The sequence below is a fragment of the Elaeis guineensis genome, chromosome 7 (genome assembly GCF_000442705.2).
Source record: "Elaeis guineensis isolate ETL-2024a chromosome 7, EG11, whole genome shotgun sequence".
Taxonomy (NCBI): domain Eukaryota; kingdom Viridiplantae; phylum Streptophyta; class Magnoliopsida; order Arecales; family Arecaceae; genus Elaeis; species Elaeis guineensis.
In genome coordinates, this window is record NC_025999.2 from 71615888 (window position 1) to 71631976 (window position 16089).

The 16089-nt window shown below is 34.7% G+C and overlaps 1 long non-coding RNA gene across 1 annotated transcript; it reads left to right on the plus strand.

The window, feature by feature from the left end:
* Positions 1–288: 288 nt before the first annotated feature.
* Positions 289–4069, plus strand: LOC109506099 (uncharacterized). The gene is made up of 4 exons (XR_012142701.1): positions 289–858; positions 1870–2014; positions 3631–3738; positions 3839–4069. It is a non-coding gene; the product is annotated as an uncharacterized lncRNA (long non-coding RNA).
* The last annotated feature ends 12020 nt before the right edge of the window (positions 4070–16089 follow it).

Here is a 16089-nt window from a genome sequence, read left to right on the forward strand (position 1 = left end):
ATTTAGAAATACCAACATGGCTGCCAAATACTACCTAAATCACTAACTTGACTCCAGAACCTTCTAAGATTTTCAAATGGTCAGGAAAAAGGAAAAAATTGGAAAAAGGAAAAATTTTTTTCTCAATCCAAGGGTATTTTGCTATTCGAGAAATGGTGTGCTCATTTTCCATTTAGCCCCTGGAAGTCTTGCAGCAGATCGGCATATAGCGAAGCGAACCTTCGACTATCGCGGTGGGGAAATTCAAAACCCCCTCCAATTTTTTCGAAACCCCGCCCGCTTTCTTTCTCCCTTCTTCCAAACCCACCCCCCCCCCTCCTCGGCCATTTTCCCACCAAAACCGCAAGCCCGAATTTCATTGTCTCTCCCTCTCTTCCTCGCTCGCTCGATCACTCTCCATCGCCTTATCTGATGGACCCGGCCTGCGATCTCCCCTGCGACGGCGATGGCGTCTGCATGGTCTGCAAGGCGACGCCGCTGGAGGCGGAGTTGATGCTCTGCCGGACCTGCGCCGCCCTATGGCACGCCCCCTGCCTCGGCCGACGGCGGAGGCCCTGGCCTCCGTCGCCGATTGGGAGTGCCCCGACTGCTCCCCGTCGGCCACTACCTCGGTCCCCGCCCCCGCCGGCGCCTTGTCCAGCGCCTCCGGCGATCTGATCGCCTCCATCCGGGCCATCGAGGCCGATACATCGCTGACCGAGGAGGAGAAGGTGAGGCGGCGGCGCGGCGCAGGCCGTCGATGAGGAGGAGAAGGAAAACAAGAAGAAAGCCAAAGGAGAGGACGACGACGTGCTCGATCTCTTCGATGAGAAGTTCAAATGTGCCTTCTGCATGCAGTTGCCGGAGAGACTGATCACTGTTAGCACTGATTTCCCCCTTCTCTCCATCCCCCCTCCTTTTTAGCTAAATCCGATGGCTAATATTGTTCAAGAAAAGCTGTGATCGGAGACTGATGGATGCCCTGGTCTCGTTTTGCAAAGATCTTTACATATAATTTAAAAGTCAAAGATATCTGTTCAGTTTATTTTTTCTTGACATAACATTTGCTATTTTGCTCCTTGGGCTATTTATAGGACAAAATAATAGCTTCACTCAAATCTTTATTATCTAATCTGTGTTGTCTCTCAGGAATATTTAAATGTAAAATTTTTAGGTTCGCATGATCTTTGAGTGTCTATGTTAGCATCAGTCCGTGCATATTTCTGTCTTTCTTTTATGTTTTTTGTTATGAATTTGTGAATCAGATAAGTATGATTATGGGCCTAAAATCGAGTCTATAATGAATTTCTGGGGTTTGATCCGTTCGATTTTTTTTTTTTTTTTATGCAAGAAACTCCAACAAAATAGTTAAATCAAACCCCTTGTTTGATATCTGATAGGGTTTTTATAATTCTTTTCATAGGAGAAGTTTCAAGGAGATGCATGCGTTTTTTATCATTAGGAAAGATTGAACTCTTACCAAGGAGAGTTAGATTGTGGGAGAAGCTGAGCAAAATTGAGAAGGCAAAAAGGGTCATCATTAGATGTTTGTGTTCATGTCCGATTTTCAGTGTTCTGGTAGCTTAAAGCTGGTATTAACAAACTTTTCTTTATCTATTTATCAGCCTTTTTTTCTTCCTATAATCTATGGTTGTTTAATAAATGAGCATCAGTGTTTTTTTTTATAGAAAAAATTATTTTTTTGGGATCTCTTTGTTGTATTATATTCTAAATATCCGGCTTTCTGCAGCGTATTTTGGTTATCTTGTAATTCTGACCATGCATATTGCATTAGATGCATATCCTTCCCTTTCACAATGAAATTGTTTTTAAGATGTGAATGTTTTTGTGATTGTAATGAGAATTACTATGATATTTTCTTCTGGACAGGGTGGTGGCTGAGATTAATGCTGAGAAGAAACAAAAATCTCAAAAGGCAAAGAATAAAGCATCAACTGAAGCTAGGAAGCATCTTAGCAGACAACGGAACCTTGTGTATATAATTGGACTACCTTCTAATTTATGGGATGAAAGCGTACGTGATATGTCCATAACAAGCTTATTTTTATAAATGTCAATTTTGCTCTCTCATCTTTGCTAAGCTTACTTTGTGATATGTCCATCGATTCTGTTATCATCTTCTAGTTTCTTAGGCACAGCATTTGCTTAGACACATTAGTCTCACTGCATCTGATTGTCACACCCACCCAAAAGAAAAGAAAAAGAAGTTTTATGTAATAAGTTGTCAGATTGAATTTGTAAGCTTATATACTCTGCGATGATAATTTTCTTGATAATCTAGTCTTTTAATCATTGCCTATTTAACCAATTATGTAATTGGAAGTTTCTGGCTCTTGGAAAGCAATATCATAATGCCATTTTACCATTTGTCTTAAATATCAAAGGTTGCTTGAAAAATTATGTTCAGGATATGGCTTGTTCAAATTTTAAACGCCCTGACTAATCTAATTTAAAAGGTTTCTTGGATTCGTTTAGCAGCAGTTTGTTACTCATGTATTTCTTTATTTACACTGGGACATCTTGATTGTATATGTGGTAATTGTTTGCAAAATTTAGATGCGTCTAAAAAGGAGAGCAAAAATGTATGCTTTTTAGGTACATGATGTTCCTTTGCTTCAATGAGCCCAAACAAACGAGAAAGCTTTGGAAGTTCTGAAGCTGGATTGATACATGTACCTGCTAGTGTGATATCACGTCCATATTGTCTGATGTCTGGTGTCACTACATCACCCAACTCTTAGTTTTTATGGTGCATTAGTAACCGTCCATGGTAGGGAAGCTATAAACTCCACTTTGCCATAGATTCCTGATCTCTTTTCATTATGTATCACGCTTTCCAATTTAGTTATTTATTTTCAATAACTATCAGGAGTGTAGTTAAATGATCTAAAGATTTAGAAGGTATTTCCGTAGAATTGCTTGGAATTCTCCTGAGGTCAACAATGCATCCTAACCTGTCCATGTTAAATAGGCTTGATATTTTGGTGGGATAACTATATGGACAGATCCAGGAATTGGCTGTGTAAGCATGAATAGTGGATACAGAACATAATAACCATGACTAGCCAGAAGATGTTTGTAATCAACAAGGTGATATTTAATAGTTGTTACTCATTATGGATAAAAGTGAAGTGGCTTTGCTAATGATAACTGGGATAATGTGGTCCATGTATGCTGTCTATGTTGCTGAAATTTCAGATGCAGAACTTAGATTGGCAGGAGAAATCTAATCTACAACTTCACATTTGCAGAAAGCACATTGCATTTCAATAAGCCCATAAATTCTAATGCATTCAAATGGCAAGAATGAGCTCAATTAGGAAACAGTTGAAGAAGTTGCATCGTTAAAGAGGATTCAGATATTTCTCCTTGATCGCATTTGATATTCTCTATATATGAACAAAGTTTCATGATTTCTTTGGATTGGGAGTCCTATTCATAATTTGGCTAATGACATACAGCTTGCTTGTCTCTGTTGGAGTTCTGTTTGTTGGACTGTAAATGAATAATGAATTGATCAGTGCTTCCATGTACTTTTTTTCGTCTTCTTCTTCTAATATCTACTTTATATTGTTAATGATATAATTTTATTTTTAAAGTTGCTAATGTTGTTTGTGTTGTAAAATTCAGATGCAGAAGTTGAATCGGGTACCTACATTGGATGAGCTTTTCAGACATACTCATCAAAAGAAAAAGGATGGCAATCAGTGGGTGAACAAGAGGGTAGAAACAACATATGTAAATATTCAAAAAATTCTATTTTAATTCATATATTTCTACTATTTGTATGTTTACTCATTTTATCCAATATCTGTTGCAGACTAATTTTACATGGAAGTGGCAAGAGATGCAATCAAGTTAGAGCTTGATTGGGGAGGATGGTGTCGAATCATAGCAACAAGTTTTTCATAGGATGATGATGATCCGGAGGATGGTCATTTATGATTTTTTTTTGCTACGATTGGGATGATAATACTTGTCATTTTTTTTTGTTATGGATTTGGATATGATGAGGATGATAATACTTGTGGATATATTTTTTTGATTATGGATATGATGAGGATGATGATATTTGTGGAACTTTTTTTATTTATGGACTTGGATATATGAGAAGATGATATTTGTGATTATTATAATTTTCTATTAGGATTAATATGCTATATTTATGAATATGAATTTGTTGTTATATGGATTATTTGTATATGATTAGGTATATATAAAAAAAAGGATATTTCAGATTCTTTTCAATGGTTGGATTTAAATATTGCAGTAAAATATATTCTTTAGAAATATATTTTGTGAGATTATTTTTTCTCGAAAAGTCATTTTGTGAGGGATTATTTTTTCAAAAAATTATTTAGCAAGGGATAATTTCCTCAGAAATATAGAAAAGTCATTTGAAAATTTGAACAATTCCTCAAAACTACAGAAAGATTCTTTCGAAAAATCTCTCAGAAAGATTCCTCCAAAAAATCTCTCGAAAATTTTTTTTGAAAAATCTCTTGAAAAATTTTTCTCAAAAAATTCTTGGAAGATTCCCTCAAAAAATCTCTCAGAAAATTTTCCTCGAAAAATCCTTAAAAAGATTCTTTCGAAAAAACCCTTGAAAAATCCCTTGGAAAGATTCCCTCGAAATTTTTTCGAAAAGATTCCCTCGGAAATTTGTTGGAAATTTTCAAGAAAAAAATTTTGTCAGAAAATCCCTTGAAAAATAAATTCCCTCAAAAAAATTTTTTTAGGGTTTTTCTGATGATCTTATTTCCATCGGAAACAAAATTTCAATGGATTTTTTCCTTTTTTTCTTAGAAAATCCCTCGCAAATGACCCTTTTTCTTGTAGTGTATGATCACAAGCAAGCCAGTTGGTTTTGCACAAATTCACCAACCGAAACCTTTCTAGCCAAGCCTTCTTAACTTAATAAAAAACAATCATCTAATTATGGGCTTGGACTAGCATAAATCTTTCAAGTTTCTATATCCAAGAAACTTGTTACAAACTCAAGAGTATAATAAGTAACAATTTAAAGTTCGAGAAATAAAAACTCTTTATAGCTCAAGGAAGTCAATGGATGTCTCTTGAATGCAATGACTTCCTCCTTGAATGTTTGAGAAAAATTTGATTAAATGCTTGAAAAAGATGCTTTAGCTACAGATCACTCAATCAATGCTTCCAGCTCTCTTCAATTCAATTTAGTTGGAAGATAGACTTGAATGCTCTCTTAAGTGATCTTTTCATCTTTCACTCTATTATTGCTTTCTTTTTCAAAAATCAAAAAGATATATCTTTCCAATTGAATCCAATAGTTAAATATGTCCAAAATTGACTTAAGGAGGTGAGACAGCCATTGGATAGCTCAAACAAATCTTTTATACCCATTTTTAGTTGTTAGAATTTTTTTTTGAAAAATTAGCCATTATACTGTCAGAAAGTAGAGGAGCTGACTCTTAGTCTTCAAGAGTTATCTTGGCTTCTTCAAGAGTCAACTCGGCTCTTCAAGGGTTGACTCATAATATACAGTATCTCTATATGGCTCTCCATCTTTTGAATGTAGTTAATTCGGGGTCGACTCAACTTTTACTAGGGTCGACTTGAATTACAGTGAAGTTGGCTCATGATTTTTCTGGAATTGGCTTGAGTTGTGCTCAATTTTCACTGTTCTCTATCTATGCCCTGAGACCATTCCAGAGTTGACTCAGTTTTAGTGAGATTGACTTGTCTACTAGAGTCAATTCATGATTTCTACAGTCACCTCATGTTCAAGATATCTTTTTCTACTACTCTTTATCTAGCATCTTGAGACCATTCCGAAGTCGACTCTTATTCTAATGGGATTGACTAATCTAGTGGAGTCAACTCATAATTTCTGAAGTCGGCTTATGCTTAGGGCATCTATTTCTACTGCTCTCTATCTGACATCCTAGGCCATTCTAGAGTTGGCTCTTGTTCTAATGGGGTTGACTCACTTAGTGGAGTCAACTCATGATTTTTTGGGATCGATTCTTGAACTATGTAATTTTCAATTTGAGTATACCAGAGCAGGCTCAAGCATATTAAGATCGACTCTTATCCTTTATCCTTTGTTGAGCATATTGAGTAACTTCTTGACTAGTTTTGAGAGGCTTCTTCTTTATTGTTTATGCAATCTATGAGCATCAAAAACTTCTTCCACAAGCATGGTCTTGAGTTTGCATTAGTATCAAATATACTTAAATATTGTGGCATCATCAAAATCAATTCTTAGATCAACAGTTATGATCACTAGGAATTGTGATAGAAATTATATCAACACTTAAGGTTAAGATGATCTAGGAGGATCCTCAAACTCAATGTGAACTACTTTGGCTACTATAGATAGAATTGGACAGAATTTAGGAGTAAGATTCACCACTTTGAGAAGCCAATTTGTAAGCCAAACTTTCAGAGGCCATAGCTTGATCATATGACATCCAATTTTGATGATCTTTTTAAGATAAAATTGGACAGCATTTTTAGATCTATGATATGATGCCCTCCTATTAAAAGGATGACACATCTAGCGATCAAAATGAAATTTCTTCATCTAGATCTCGATCAAGCCGATCAATCTAAAATTTTTTTTGGATAAGATCTTAACCAAGCATAGCTTCCAATCCAAGAAGAATCCGACAAAGCGATAAAAGACAGAGCTGATGTAGAAATCAAGGTCTATCTCCTAAAGAGTTTTATTTTTTTTTAGATTATTTCTATTAGATAAATCTATTTTAGGTAATAGAGTCTCATTAGAACTAGAAGAGGAATCCAATCCAAATTTATATAAGTATGGACCTCATTATTATAAATAGAGGCTCTGTGCCTCATTTTTAATCAATAAAAAATAAAAGAGAAAGAAAATAACTTGATCCCTACTTTCAAAAAATTTTTCTCTTATTTTATCTTTCTCTTCGTGAAATCCAAGTTGAGCAAGTTGAAGAAAGTCTTCCTATTCTCTGATTGGATCAAGTTAGTATCAGAGCATCGATCCTCTATATCTGTAGGGGGTTTTTGTGCATGCTAGTTCCTTCTCAATGGGTGATGAGATGAAGAAACGTCTCACACAACTAAAGGAGAAGATTATCCAACTCACTAAGATCATTTTTAAATTGGTAGTGTCTTCAACACAAGCACAAGTGCCAACAACTCTTGTTGCGAAACTTTCTCTGATGTTTGAAGATGATAATTCTCCATCCAGCAAGGAGAATGAACAACCTAAATGAAAATTCTCTCTTTTCAACGATTTAAAGTTGAAGCTTGAATTGATATCTCCATGTATGATGGGACTGTTGATGTAGAAAAGCTAGATAATTAGCTAGACCAGTTAGAGACCTACTTTATTATCTATAGATATTTTAATATCCAAAAGATAGCTTTTGCCCATCTCAAGCTTTCTAGCCATGTCCTCAGGTGGTGTACATGAGAAAAAATGATGTTTCTAATTTGATGTGGAGCAAATTATAGGGCCTAATCGAGAAGTAATCTTATCCAATTGATCACAAGAAGGATTGATGGATTGAGTGGCAGTACATGTGGTAAAAGTATGATCAATCTATCCATGCTATATCATCAAGTTCTACAAACAAGCGATCTCTCTTAGAATCTCCATCAATGATCATGCAGTTTTCATGAGGTATATTGGAGGTCTCCACGAGAGTATTCAAAACAAGCTGAAGCTCTTCAAAATTGACAACATCAATGAAGCTAGTGTAGAGGCCATGGTAATTGAGGAGAAGAATCATTGTAAGAAAGACAAGAAGTGTAAAAAGCACATCAACATGATTCAAAAAAACTATTATAATCACTATAACCTTCATAGACATACGAAGGAACAATGTTGGAAGCTTCACCTTGAGTTACACCTCAAGAGAAGAAGGAAGCTAAAGGATGATGATTCCAAGAAGGAAAAGAAGGAAGAGAAGGCAGCCCTCAATGTTGTGGAGATTGAGGAGCTATCCATATTTGAACAAGTAAACTCCAAATTGAGCTTCATGGCGAAAAAATCTGAGACAACAACTAAGACCAATTTAAAGGTGCAGGAGGAACTCTTCCACTTGAAGATCCAGATAAAGTAGAGCATCATTGAGGCTATTCTAGATCTTGGAAGCCAGAAGAACCTTATCTTTGAAAATCTAGTTCAGAAGTTAGGGTTGCAAACCAAGCCTCATCCATGTCCTTACCCTTAGTTGGACTCAAAATGATGTTGAATTGAAGATCACCAAGTAGTGTACCTTAAGGGTCCTTTGGATGTTTGCCAGGTTGTCATTGGGAGCTCGTATCTTTGGGATCGAGATGCAGTCTTCTACAAGCGATAGAGGAAATTTCATCTCATCAAGGATAGAAAAGAATTCATGATCAACGCTTCCAAGCCATAAGAAAACGTAGATCTTACAACTACTACCTAGATGAAGCTTTTTGTTAATACTTGTAGCAAGCTCATGATGATGGTCCGAGAAGCTAATACTACTCATGATTAGCCAAGCTTTCATTCTGTGGTTCCACAAGCCGATCAAATGAGATCGAGATCGAAGAGGAGTCGCCATAGACATTGTCGACAGTGAGAAAGGACAGCAAGAAGCATCCCTACTACAAAGTTGAATTGTGGGAGTAGACCAAGTAGTTCACCATAACCTGAGAGCAAGGAAGACCTGTGTAAGAAACCATCTTTGAGCAAAGCCAGATGGTTCAACCACAAGATGGGGAAGCAAGCATTTTTCTACCTGTAGTTCTAATTTAATAGAAGCTAAATCTCCTAAACAGGGGAAGTCCTATTCTAGAAGGATCCTTGAACTCGATGTAGACCATTTTGGCCATTATAGATAGGACTGAACAGGATCTAGAAGTAAGATCCACTATATCGGGAAGCTAATTCACAAGCCAAACTTTGAAAACCCATAGTTTGGTCATACAACATCCAGTTTCGATTATTCTTTTTAGAAATTAGATAGTTTTTTTGAAATATATGATGTGACGCCATCCTGTTAAGGGGCAGTGCCCTAGCGATCAAGATGAGATTCCCTCATCTGGGTCCCAAAAAGGTCACTCAATCTAAAAATTTTTCTTTTAGATAAAACTTTGACCAAGCATAGCTTCTAAGAGAAGAATCTAATGGAGCGATAGAAGACAAAGTTTATGTGGAAGTCGAGATCTATCTCCTGAAGAATTTAAACTTTTTCTAGATTATTTTTACTAGAAACATCTATTTAGGTAAAAGAATCTCAATAGAAATAGAAGAGGAATCTAACCCAATTTATGTAAGGACAAATCTCATTATTGTAAATAGAGGCTATGTATCTTATTTTTAATCTATTAAAAAAATAAAAAAATAAAAAAGACTTGATCCTTATTTTCGAAAAATTCTTCTCTTCTTCTACCTTTCTCTTTGTGAGATCCAAATTGAGTGGATAAAAGGAAGTCTTTCTTCTCTCTGATCGGATCATAACATCACTAAGGATTGTGGTAGAAGTGATTCATAGGATTTAGATTTTGATGGACAATTTATATCTCTAATTATAATGTGTGGTTTTTGACAAATTTTGGCTCTTATTGATTCAAAAATTATTTAGCGAATCCACATAATTTTGGTGAGTTTGAATCAAAGTGCACAACGAAATTGTGGTAGTTAAAGTCAATTTGAATTCAGTGAAAAATATTAGCTCTAATTTGTAGGGTGTTATGATAAAGGATTTAGATTTCCTTTCTCAGTGAAGTATTTATGATCTTTAGGATAAGATAAGGATTATGTATCTTTAAGTTTGGGCTTTGAGATATATTAATTTCAAGGATGAAATTTATGTTAGGAGAGGAGAAACCCATCATTCGAATCGGTCATGTGACACGACCGTATGAATTCTAGAATGTTGTCCTAAGGATCATGCAAGGCCTTTAATGTGAATAAAGTCTCCAATAGTACTAGAATAATCATATTGATCCTAAAAATTCAAACCATATTGATCTAACTAAATAAATCCAGCATTATCCATATAAAGTTTACAAAATTCAAATGTTCATCTAGTATCGGAGAAATTAACTACCTAATAGCTCCAACTCTTGAAATCCATGCCACCCATTGAAGATTGTGTCTAGCAACTTTAAATGGAATAAGGGAAGGATGGTGTGAGCTTTATAGCTCAGTAAGAGTCTTTACATACTAACACCAATATATAATTTAAAAATAGTCAGTAAATAGTATAGGATTGAAAATATAAATCATCAAATCTTATACCAAGCATCCAGTATATATCAAATCGCCATATATGCATATAACATACCTTGTATATCATCACAAATCTATCATAATATTATCAACAATTTCATATGACTTATCATTCATGTCTTATTAATAGGATTCAGATCTATGAATAATTATTTTCAATTTTAGACTAACCACGGTCATGCGTCAGCTCATAATTGGGAAACCAAAATATTCGTAGTTCAACCCATGGTGGCAAACAAAGATATTAGCACTTTAATCCATAGTAGCAAATCAAAATATCTATTCTTTGGCCTATAAAATCAGATTGTCATGATTTGGCCCATAATTGACAATCTAAATCATCACGATCCAGTCCATGACTAGCAATCGATATCATGGCTAGTCCAAATTCTCTTTACACAATCATCAAATTATTCAAAACAATTGATGTCTTATTCCTAGCAATCAATATGTGATACATGTGTATAATAAAAAAATCATATGTTTATATATTCATATCAGCAATAATTCGACAAATGAGAAATATGTGCCATAAAATCAAAAACCATTATACACAATACAAAAAAGAAATACACATATATATAAGTGATCATGTAAAGGGATCTTTACTTCTATCACTCTCAGACTCAAGCACCACGAATATTGATCTACTCCTTAATCTACGGACTTGGGGACAAGATATTTTGCTCAATGCCTTTTTGCATAGATAGTTACTCCTCTACATAATCAGGTCCGAACATAAAAGTTGCAGATGATTATAGATGATGGAAAGTTACAATAGATTGCCATAATACTAAAGGCCAAGGACCCTCCTAGGGACAACCAATTGATCTAAGATTGTCTAGATATCCGAATCCTCTATGATCCATAGATATTTAAAGAGAAAATGAGTGAAGAAGATAGAGAAAAGAGAAAAGAATTGGGAATATTCAATTTTTTTTCTTTTCTCCTTTCTCTTTCTTGTTTTCTTTTTGTTCATGAAAAAGAATACAAGTAGAAGAGTTCTCTGGGCCGGCCACATCCACAGCTGGCAACCCCGGTGTCAATGGTTGCAGTGTCTGCAATGGCCCTAAAAAATTCAAGCCACCATCAATGGCCAACAGTGTGGGACAAATAAAAAACAAAGGAGGGGAATGCGGTTTTGATGGACTCCGACAATGATCTGATGCTAATCCTACTAAAAACCACACTTTAGGACAAGAGGAGCAGAAAGGTTAGAGAACATTACCTTGACTTCGGCAAGGTATTGCCAGTGATTTGCTTAGAACTATCAACAAAGATCCAAAGAACTCAATGCTATCTACTATTGATTGATTGGAGGTTTGTGCATGATGCTTAGAGGAAAGAGGGTAGGGGAATTTATGGATCGAGAGCTTTCATCAAGTCCTGGAACTCCTCTCCATTGGAATTAAGGAAGAGGAAGATTCCAATCGGTAGTCTTCCTCCCTCATCACATGCCATGCACGCAAATGGCCCAAGAGGCCCATTTGAACCAGTCAAAAGTGAACCCAAGTTCCAAGCCTGGTCCCTTCGGGTTGGGGTATTACAATAATTGTCAGCATTTGTCTAGGGAAATTATTTTTTAGTTATATATATCTTAAAGTGTTAACCACATGTCTGTGAAATGGCGCAAGTGATGAGTCTTAAAAGTGAAATAGCTGCCACCTCCTAGAATGCCAGTGGCATATGAGCCATTAAAGGCACGTAGAGCTAGGGGTGGTAATTTTTAATACGACATGTAAATTCGATACGAACACGACATGAAAAAATCCAATTCTGAATTGAGCTTATGTGGGTTTGGGTCAAAAATAGATTGATATGATTATGATCCACAAAATCTATGCCATTTGTGAATTGACTTGCAAATCCGAAATAGACCCCTATAATCCATTTAATATTTTTATAAATTTATTAAAAAAAATATTTCTATCAAGCCTATAACAATCTAAATCCTAACAATACCTAACCATTCTAATCTAATAAAAAAAAAAAAAAAACCAAAACAAACACACACAAACCTACAACCCCCCACCCCCACATCACCACAAACACAAACTCCTCTCGCTGCCTTCTCTTCTCACCACAAACTATTGGTTGTTATTTTGTGTTTAAACTTTGTTGATTTATGGAATTTAAGTAAAGATACGTTTGTATTAGTATAATTTAGTTACTCTTATATTGAAATAGATTTTGATTGATGATTGATGCAAGTTTTTAAATGTATTTATAATGGATTTGTTGCATCAGCCTTATTATGGTTTGTGGCTAGGTGTTTGTATGATTCATGTAGCTTGCTTTAATTTATACATACTGATAATCTTTTATAGTTTAGCTGAACCTCCAAAAAAAATCAGATTTATTAATTTTTTTAAAAGATTTTTATATCAATTTTGTTGATCGTGTCGTAAACATATCGTGTTCGTGTCCACCCAATACGATCTATTTAATAATTGGGTTACACGGATGACCCATTTAATAAGTAATCCATATATGAATTGTAAATCTCAACCCATTTAATAATCATGTTATATTCGTATTTAAGTTATATGGAACGAGTTGATCCATTTACGACCTGCCAACACAAATTGCCACCCCTACGTAGAGCAAGGCTCCATGAGCATGCATCCTTCCATGATGTATTAAAAGCATAACCGAGAAATTGTATAATTCATTGACTTCAATAAAAAAATAATAGAAATAACATGGCAATCAGCATGCATGGCTGGAAAGGAAAAAAACATTGAGAAAACAAAAAGAAAACAAGATAAGAAAAGGAATAACTAGTGACACCTTGAGCATGTTGCTTTAATGCATTATGTGTTACCTCATTTTTAGAGGTAAACACTCAAGAATCCACGATAAGGAAGAAAGATGGAATTGATAAAGCACACTTGTGGTTTTAGTTGGCTCAATTATTTGATAGGCGTCGCTGAGTAAGTAATAGAAATCTTCATCTTTGAGAATCGCACAATTTGAAGCCATGGCATGACTTGTAATGTTCATAAATATAATTAGAGGATATTTGGTTGGAGAGTGTTGGGATCTGAAATCGGAATGGGAATTAGTGATTTCTATTCCAACCATTTAGTTTGGAGGAGTCACATTCCCATTTCGATTCCAGGATGAAATGAAATGACCTAATCTACCTAAAATTCAATTCCTACTCTCTCTTAAAAATTCAAATTTTCATTCTAATTTCGATTCCGATCAAGAATCAAACGCTTCGAAAGACTTGACCATTCCAATTTCGATTCCGATTCTGATTCTAATCTCTTCTGATTCTCATTTCAATGCCGGTTGCAATCAAATACCACCTTAATCAAAGCATATAAACCTAAACCTAAAAATGAACTTGGCTGTCCAGTGTTCTATTCTTAGTAACTAACCAACACCAGGATGAGAACTTGAATCGCGGCATTTGTCCATGCTGATGAGAAAGCTCTCCGACAGCAATAACCACAACCACAACCACAACAAGTGTCACACGGTGTTGGAAGAAGATCTACAAAGATTTAAAACGCGTACAAATGATGTTATCTATCCTGAAAACTCAGAGAATCATATATTTGACACGTATGGCAGTTAATGAAGAACAAAAGTCATGGTTGTTTTCATTAACGGTTGCATCTAAATTATAGGCTCAAACCTGCAGACAACGTAAAGCAGGAATAATTTATTAAGAGAAGCAGCCTTGAGAATTAAACGTTTTAACAACATGTTGCACCAGGATTCAAACTTAACACAAACAAAACCTCAACAATGGAAAATATATGAACAAACTAATGATTGTCAGTAAAAGATTGGAGCTAATTAATTCCTTCAAGTACAAATAGGCTTACAATCTTTTAATTAGCTAATTAACATGATGATTTGCATATCCGGTTGTTTCATTAGAAGAGGGGACAAATTGATTTAAAAGTTCTGAAGGTGTGCCATAGAAAATACATTTAAACTATGTGGCAAGCTATCATGCCCCAATCCACCGACACGAACTAAACACATGATAAATGGTCACACATCCGACAAGATTTGGCCCTACAAGATATGCAACGCCTTCTAGAAAATTTTTAATTCCAAGAATAGATAAACAAGTAGTAATATAATTTAAAGCATCTCTGCACCCCTTTCTATTAATTTAAATATTAATGATTTAAGAATTATATAAGTCAAACACCCAAGAAAAATTCATTAAAACTGTCTTCAAGGTACTAGCTAGCAGATAATACGTAAATTTTGATCAAGTTATTATTAAAATTTCAAATATGGTAACCATGAGTAGATCCTAGTAACTCTAGCACATTGCTTCCACGCTACTCATCATCTAGTAAAAGGATAGGAAAATGAACAGTGAACTAACAACCCGATAAGTTAATTACCACCATACCCTCTAGTTAGATTACGCATGTATTGTATAAAGAGATGTTCGAATAAATACACATATCATTGTTGACAGTAAAAGAAAGTGAATTTGCAAACTTCGGGAAAGAGTTTCACAAATGGCATATAGATGATTAACAACTTAAAGATCACCTTTCAAAATACTAGTATAAAACTAGATTTATTGCTTCCTTTAAAAAAACCATTTTATGAAATTTTTAAAATATTTATAATTTTACTCTCTCTTAGTCTTCATGAATATAATCACAATTAATATCATGACAAGAACCAAAAAAGACTTAACTTTTGGATACATGATTTGCCCCATTACCAAGGCCTAAAACAACTAGCTTTGATCACATATTTGTCGGTGGTCAACATCAGTAGTTATACATGAACGAAACTAATTTCTGTGCCAACACTAGCCCCAACTAGCTAAGAGCAGATCATAATTAGACTAGAGAATAACCATTAATCAATTTAAGATTGGTTTCTTGGTCATGAACATAAAACTTTGAATATCCATAAACATTCAAAAAAGGATTTGACAACTCATTTTATACATTTTCATCAAGCAAAATCAACCAATATGATACTTTTGATGCACAAAAATCTTGCATCATGCTTAAGTTGAGTAATCCCTACTTTATCCATATTTTTAAATTTTTTTCTCATGCAAGTAAATCAAAGTATAATCTTCATCATGGAATATTATCAACAGCTCTTTAAATTTTTTAAGAACCATAATCATCATGTTATACAATTTATTTTAAACTAGGGGTGTAAATAATTTGCAAATCATGCTTTAAGCTAAATGTGTCGACATCATGATACCAATATTGAAAATTTTACATGAATGCAAGATAAAGCATTGGAGCAATAGAGGCCCTTACAAATTAAATAGATTAACAAGATCCAGTAATTCCTCCGAGCAAGACTACACATGACCTGAAACAAATATACTGTATTTTTAGGTTTTCCTCCAAATTAACAAAGGGAAGAACTTACTTTTGAGATGTCAGCACTGCACCTTGTTTTTGATATATCTTCATTTTAAAAGGTAAAGATGCAAGGATAAATCTAATTACAGTGAATATTTCAAGGGAATAGATCGCTAAAAAACAAAGTCCATATACAGCAAGCTGAACCTCCAGAGATTGTTTCTTGGCCACAACCATGATGTGTAGAGCAAGTAAGATCAACACTTGCTAAAGACTTGCAAAGATTATGCTTATGATATAGATTGCACTCCTCTCAAGGGGAGAAAGTATCTACTCCTTTCCAACTCAAGATCAATAATGAGATTTCAAGTCAAAGATTTATAACATTGATCATAATCTGTATCGTTAGAAGTTCCTAGAAATTAAGAATCATGTATTTTGATGGTCTTTAAGCACTCATGTATTATGTGAACAAAAGAATGAATGTTTAAAATGAATATGAGTTTATATTTTACTATGCCTTAAATATCAAAATCTAATGCTTTC